The sequence below is a fragment of the Phyllostomus hastatus genome, unplaced genomic scaffold (assembly GCF_019186645.2).
Source record: "Phyllostomus hastatus isolate PE091 unplaced genomic scaffold, TTU_PhHast_1.1 phas_contig_196, whole genome shotgun sequence".
Classification (NCBI taxonomy): domain Eukaryota; kingdom Metazoa; phylum Chordata; class Mammalia; order Chiroptera; family Phyllostomidae; genus Phyllostomus; species Phyllostomus hastatus.
The window spans coordinates 16,701,734-16,708,711 of NW_025333709.1; the positions used below are offsets into that span (position 1 = coordinate 16,701,734).

Genomic DNA, 6,978 nt, shown 5'->3' on the forward strand with positions numbered 1-6,978 from the left:
TTCTCATAGTCCCAGAGAAGCAAAGCAGCCACACTTTGTTCTTAGTGAGACTTCCAAGCTGGCCCCATGTTTTGGGCCCATGCAGGGCAGGAAGCTGGTTGGAGCTAAGGAATGCAGAGTGTAGGGGATTTGCACACATCCGCTGATGCTGTGGGTTTTGCTTCTAGTTCGTGAAACCTCCCTTCCCCATTTGCTATTTGTGCACGCCATTCAAACATGCAGAAGAGGAGGCCTTTCTTAAGCACAGTGCCCAGCTGAGCTGTTTGCATTGTGGGCACACATCTCCAGTCCCCTCTTGCCCTGCATCCATCATGGTTTGCTCAGGTCCCAGGAAGAGCCAGCTCTCTCACACCAGTCACGGGGGAGGCGGGGGGCTCAGGGCAACCAGCCCAGCAGCTTGCAGCACTCATATCCTGGTCTCATCTACCGCTCCATTTCCTGACTCCACACTCACTGCTGCCTTGAATGTTATTTCTGGTGCACCAAACCCCAAGCACACCCAACTGCCACATCCCTACCCTCAGCAGTGACCCGACCTGGCACACAGAATGGGGGACATTCCTTAGCCAATGCCGAGCCCAGCCAAGCTGTGAACCATACAGGCACATACCTCAGTTCCACTTTTGTCTTTTCCTGCCGCATTCCTGCTACTCAGATGGTGCAAGCTCCCTGCCTCCTGCAGCTAAGCAGAAGCACAGGCCTGCTATCCTCCTGGCTCAGACCACACTCGGGTCAGCCACCCAGAATGAGGCTTGGGGATGCGCCCCTCTTCTGGCAGTCACTCAAGCCTTCAGCTGTATGGACTGAGTACAGCTCTACATGTGTTTGCAGCTGAAGGCACAGCCACGTGGCTTTAAGACCAGTAAATCTTAGCTTCTCCTATAAGCACATCTGCTTGTCTGTGCCTCTAGGACAGCAAGCTGCTAGTTCTCATTTATGCTCTTACAGACACACCTAATAGGTATGAAAGCCTAACTGATCTTGGAGACTGACTAAATGTTTATTAGTCCCTTCCTAGTATAATTGGCCACTATAATAGGCCCTAGGGCCCAGGGTGTTAAATCTCTGGCTAGCCAGGTTAATAGGGAATACTCCCTCCCCTTCTAGGGGAGGCTACTTGCACTTATCAGGCCTTCTAAGAATCAAAGGTGCTAAGACTTGTCCAACTGCTGAAAGTCAGTTCGGAGTGTTTCTACCCAAGAGAGTGGAAATATTAGATTGTACTCATACAGCAGATGTGAGGGAGGAAACCACCAGTACACAGTAGTGAAGGCCAGAGGCCATCAGAATTGCTCATGTGGAGTTAACTAAACCCATCTAAATATTGCTTGATCACCCCTGCCCTTGGGAAGGCTCCACATCTGAAAAATTGTGTTGCTTAATTGTACAAGCCTAAGCCAGCAGGTGAGAGTCATATGCCAAACCTAGGCTCTGGTGACACAAGACAAGAGCTAGAGAAATTTGGGGATGCTCATATTTTCCCTCCAGGTACCCAATATCTCCCCCTTTTACAAGTATGAAAATTTTCTCTCACGGAAGACATATGCAATATAGTCTCCATCCACAGTACCTCAAGAGAACTCTCTTTAAGGGTGCATACTTGACAGCTGGCAGAGATTTTTCTCTGTATTCCTCCTGTAAAGAGCTCATATATAATTGGCTTTGTGAAACCAAAGTCTGCCTTTGTAATGCAAATGCCTGGTCTCCAAGAACTCTTATCTGAACCATCTTTTGGAATGCAGGTTTCTGAAAGGAGCTATCTAAGCAAATCAGTTTAACTAAGTTCACCTGGAACTGTTTAAAGCAGGGAGTTTTGCTTTATTATAACTGTCTTATGAAAGTACGTCTCTCAAAAGTTTGTTTGCCAATAGAGAAGCTTATGTCTATAAAAGTTATGGAAAATGTTTGCCAATCTATGAAATATTAATTGCTTACCTTTTAGTTGTCTAATGCAGCGCTGGAGTTTGGTTCTTGTCACTCAGTTAAAAGGACAAGGATTTTCCTTTCACTTTATATTTTTCTCCCTCCTTGATCCCTCCAGAAATTGTCAATTCCTAGTAAGCGAGTTACGGTAATATTATTCTTTGCATGAATTCAATAAGAACAACTTCCAATTGTGGTTACAAATTGTGACCAAGCTTGGTTCCCATTAACCAAGACTTTGGAATGTCCAGTCTGAAAGAGACACGCCTGGACTCTGGATATCACCAGAAAGCCTTAAGGAATTGAAATTCACTTTCAAAGCTAATCAAAGTCCACTGTAGAAATGGTGTGATATCTTGTATGGCCATGTGGTTCATGGCACTCTTTCAAGGTAAGGAATGAAGGTTGCTTTCCTGACAGATGGCAAAGAAGGAACCTGGAGACATTTTTTTGTCTTTCTCGCATGGTGTAGGCCTCACTTCAGAAGCACATCTGCATTATAGTCTCCTGAAATAAGACCCAGTGGTTTGGCTGTACTGACATTTTTCAGGACCGGGCGGTTGAGGTGGTGAAGTGTGGGGCAGTCTATTGGCTTCACTTGAACTACTTTCCCTTTTCTGCCCAAACGGTCCAGGCAGAAAAGGCCCACAGTTCTTCAGGGGGGATATCTTAGAACGTTCCCCACAGCGTAATTTGAGTGAAGTGTGGTACACAAGGGGCTTTAGACAGGTGGGACACAGCTTCCTTCAGGAAGCCATTCCTCTGACTTAATTCAGGACTCTGGATTAAGAGTTAGTCCCTCCCTCTGTCACATAGTGTTTTTCATCTCTCATCAGCCTTTTAGTTGCTATAATTTGTCTCATTTTTGGAGTATGCCTTTTTAACCTTCTTGTCAAAGTTGTCATGTCCAGAATACAAGCAGGATGCTCACTTGTTCAGCAGTGCCATCCTCTACACATTGCCATCACGCAGACATAGCGCAGGTTGCCTCCCATTGACAGCCGACCCCCCTGGACTTTGCAAAAACCCCTCTTTCCTGCATGAAGACTTCCCTTCCCTTTTTGCTTCTTTCTTCCTTTAATAGCTAGAAAGACCCTCTGAGCCTGGGGATTGGCAGGACTATGCCTCTTTGACAGCAAAAAGATGTTATAGAAGATGAGACCTTCTTCCATTTACCTTTGTAAGATCACAAGGTCTTTAGAGGGGAATGTTACTGTCAGCAGTCAACTATTTATTAATAAAGGAGAGACAGCAGAGGGAATCAGACATTGAGCTTAATAAACTGGGTAGCATGAACCTGTTTGCTTCACCAGAAAACTACAGCTTCACACCCCAGAAGGTCACAGCATTGCTCCATGAAGCAGATTAACACTTCGCCTTTCCCCCATTTGGTGCTGGATTGTTGGGGGGCACAGGGGAAGGTGATTGGTCCAAAGGGGCCTGTTGGTCTAACTAGGGGGCAGATGTATCAAAGGCCTGTAAAAGCATGGGAAGCTGATTGATTCTTTTGAGAAAGCACCTTGTCCATCCCAAACTCAAGCTACTATAAACCCAGGGGGGCAAAGAAGCTATCTTTCTTTCTAGCTCATGGCTTGCACTTGTCCCATGCACTCATGCATCCCCTCCCCCCCCCGCCAATTAACCAAGTGACCTTAGCAGCCACATCCCAAAGGTCATGTGGAGTCCATATGCAGGCTCCAGGCGGGAACCTGAAGACGTCAGCACAGCATCAGGTTGCAGCCAGGAACACAAGCTAAACCAGTGGGATGATGGACTGAACAGGGCTCCGGTATGGTGCTGGATCTCTGGACATTGACTCTCCTTCTGGCCCTGATATTTGATGGTGGAATGAACGAAGAGGTGACCCAGGGCAACATGACGGCATTCTACAGGAGTAAACAATTTTGCCACACCCCAATCTCCCATGCGTGGGTTCTTGGAATGCTTACCTCATGATTCCATGGAAGAACCTGATTTATACCTTCCCCTGCGGCCAGCTGAATGGGAAGAATTTTAAAAGCCTAGAGTAGTCATGTAAGAGAAAGACGTATTCCCAAATGACTCCAAGGAAGAAAGTCCCTTCCTACCTTCTTGGACTTTATATGAACAGAAATAAAATTCTGTTTTTGTTACGTTTCTGAAAGAAGAAGGCTCATGTATTTATAGTAACCGCGAGCATTGCATTAACTGAAACATCCCACCATGAAGCTCCCAGGTGTGAGGTCAAAATATTGTTATGCCGTCTGTTTATTAATCACGGCCCAGATGTGGTCCGAGGCAAACGTTCCACGCTGCCGGCCTGGACAAAGCTTGGGCATGTACTCGGCCCGAGGCATCGACTTCCCCTTTCCCCAGCTGCCGGTGCAGCGACCAGCGGTGTTTTGGTCTTCCAGGATTCTGGGTTTGAGTCACGGGTGACGTCACTCTGATCACAAAACTTAAGGGTATAAATAATCAGCTTTCCAAGCGATCTCCTAAGAGCCATTTATTTTTACCCCCTGCTTCCAGACAGAGGTTTCAAGAGTCACAAAATCTCCTCTCTACCTGTGAGTCTTTGGCCGGAGACTCACCACCTACTTCCAAATGTGGTGTTTATTTTCTGCGGGCTGCCAACAACACTTCTATTTCAACTGCCTTTTGTGTTCATATAGCTCTTCGCAATAGTCAAAACATTATCAATGTTCCTTTTGTTTGATCTTGTAACAATGGCTATACAATAACTTAGACTCATGGCAAAGAAGCAAACCACTGCAGACATGTTTGGAAAACAGTTGGCTCCCAAGATTTCTTAAGTCTGCCAATCGAACTTTCTCAGAATCACTCTCAAATGACTTCCATGAATTTACATTGTTCATGGAGTATTACAATAAGGAAAACATGAGGGTCGCAACATTTCTGAAACAGTGAAGGTAACATGTTTGTCTCCTTTCAGCAAATGGTGAGTGTGTTAGAATAGGTGTGAGAAATTGAAATGGGGGAAAATGTGGCAGGAGAAAACAGCCTAATGTCACGTGACACGATTATATGTAAAAGGCACTCATTAAATTCCATAGTGTGCCATCCAACCTATTCTGTTCTTTAACTTATCCTGTATACAGTTTCTTTTCATTTGTTGTAAGGAAGTAAAAGGAATTCTTCTCAATAATTTGTATCCTATAACTGATTTCTAAGTAGCGTAAGAAGAAGAAAGGTTAACCACAAAACAAAGGGTAACAAAATGCAAGTACTGAGCAAGGGAAATCCTAGCAGGAGAAGATATAGGTCTTCTTGATTGTACTGAACTTTAATCCTCACGGCATCATCAACTAATGTGGCAAAACCGCCAGCATTAAGTTCAAGGACAAACAACAATGAATTACACAATGCCAGGCTCCTGGTAATCCCTGCGATGGTCTCTTGTAACCCCTCTGCATCTTCTCATTTCATTTTGTTACTAAATGAGGACACAAACACCTGTTCCAGCAGCAGGTGGCATTTGTTTATTATGGCCTTACCTGCTGGGTTTTAATCAGTCTGCAGCTTTAGGAACCCGCTTAAGTAACAGTTTATAGGACCAGATTTTTTAGAGTGGCATTTTCCAAGAGGCAAAGTTTCATACAACACTTTTATCATACACAAAACACCATAGAAGCGGCTTTTATTCCTTCATCTCTCTCCCCTAACATTTAGGACTACTAATTAGTGAAGCATTTCACGCAGCATTGGAAAGCGAAGCTTTAGTCTTTTGCCTTCAGGGAAACTCTGTTATGTGCTCTCATTACAAAATTCCTGTCTCTCCAGAAGAGAGCAACCACCCTCTTGCTGCTTGTACTACTTCTGTTTTGTAAGCCTCAGAAGGAGTGTTAAGGCAACTTCCGTCTTAGTGGGGAAGAAAAAAAATAGAAAGAATCAATAAAGAAAAAAACCCACTACATCTAGATGAGAATGAGTCTAGGTACTCAAACTACATAACAACTCTTTAAAAATACACAAGAATTTAAAAATGACTTCAGTACCATGAGGTAAAAAGTTATAAGATGTGAATTTCCTTATGACACAGAGATTTCCTGTAAATGTTGTTCTTCCTCCAAATTTCTTTTTAGGAAGCATGTGTCTTTTTCTACTTTTTTGTTTTAGTGGACACAGTCTCCCACTATCACAAATGACGCAGAGCGTCCCACATTTGGAGAAAGCACAGGGCTCAGCACACCTGAGGTGCAATGGGTGAGCCTTGCTGGGAGAAAACCACCTTAGGGCCGTGGTATCTCCCCTTCCAGGTAAGTACTTTGCTGCTTCTTTTGAAAGATGGCAATCATTCAATTAATATCAGTAAACATTTATGCAATTGATGACTAAAACAATTAAAATATATTAATTATTCAGAACCTCTTCAAAACAGTGACATTTTCACTCATATTGTATTCAGTGCTTAATAAATATGTTACGAAAAGTAGACTCTTTCTTTAAAAAAATCTTTTTGAGAGCGAGTGAATGAGTGAGTGATGCTGCTCTCAAGTATCCCCTCCCTCCCTCTCTCTGTCTCTCTGTCTCTCTCTCTGTCCCCTCTCTTCCCCCTTCCCCACCCACTGTCCTTCTCTCCCTCCCCCTCCCCCTTCCTCCCTGAATTATGGCCTTTGTTCTGAACCCATCTTTCTATAGAGACCTTTTTTTTAACCTGGAACAATTACTGCCGATGCCTTTATTTTACTTTATTTTTTGAATAGCATTTATTACCCCCTGACATCTATTGTTCCTTTGTTTGTCATCTCTCCTACCTGATGCAAAATTTACCAGAGAAGGGCTATAATAATTTTGTTCACTACTTAACCTCTCCAAAGGACCTAGTGTATCAGGGTCTTTGTTAAGAGATCAATAAATAAATATTGAATGTAAAAATAAAGTCAATGAGTGAATATACAAGTGAATTAGTGAGTAACTAGATTTCATTATGAAATGTTTTGAGAAACTCTTCTCTGCAAGGAGCTGAAATGGTTAAAAATGTATATATTTTATTTTAAAATAAAAATGTATATTTTAAAAAATGTTTATTTTTTGTGCTTTAAGCAGGATATACTA

The 6,978-nt window shown here is 43.4% G+C and overlaps 1 pseudogene; it reads right to left on the reverse strand.

Annotated features, from left to right (window-relative positions):
* Positions 1 to 6,038: 6,038 nt before the first annotated feature.
* LOC123815978 lies at positions 6,039 to 6,187 on the reverse strand (annotated as a pseudogene).
* Positions 6,188 to 6,978: the final 791 nt, after the last annotated feature.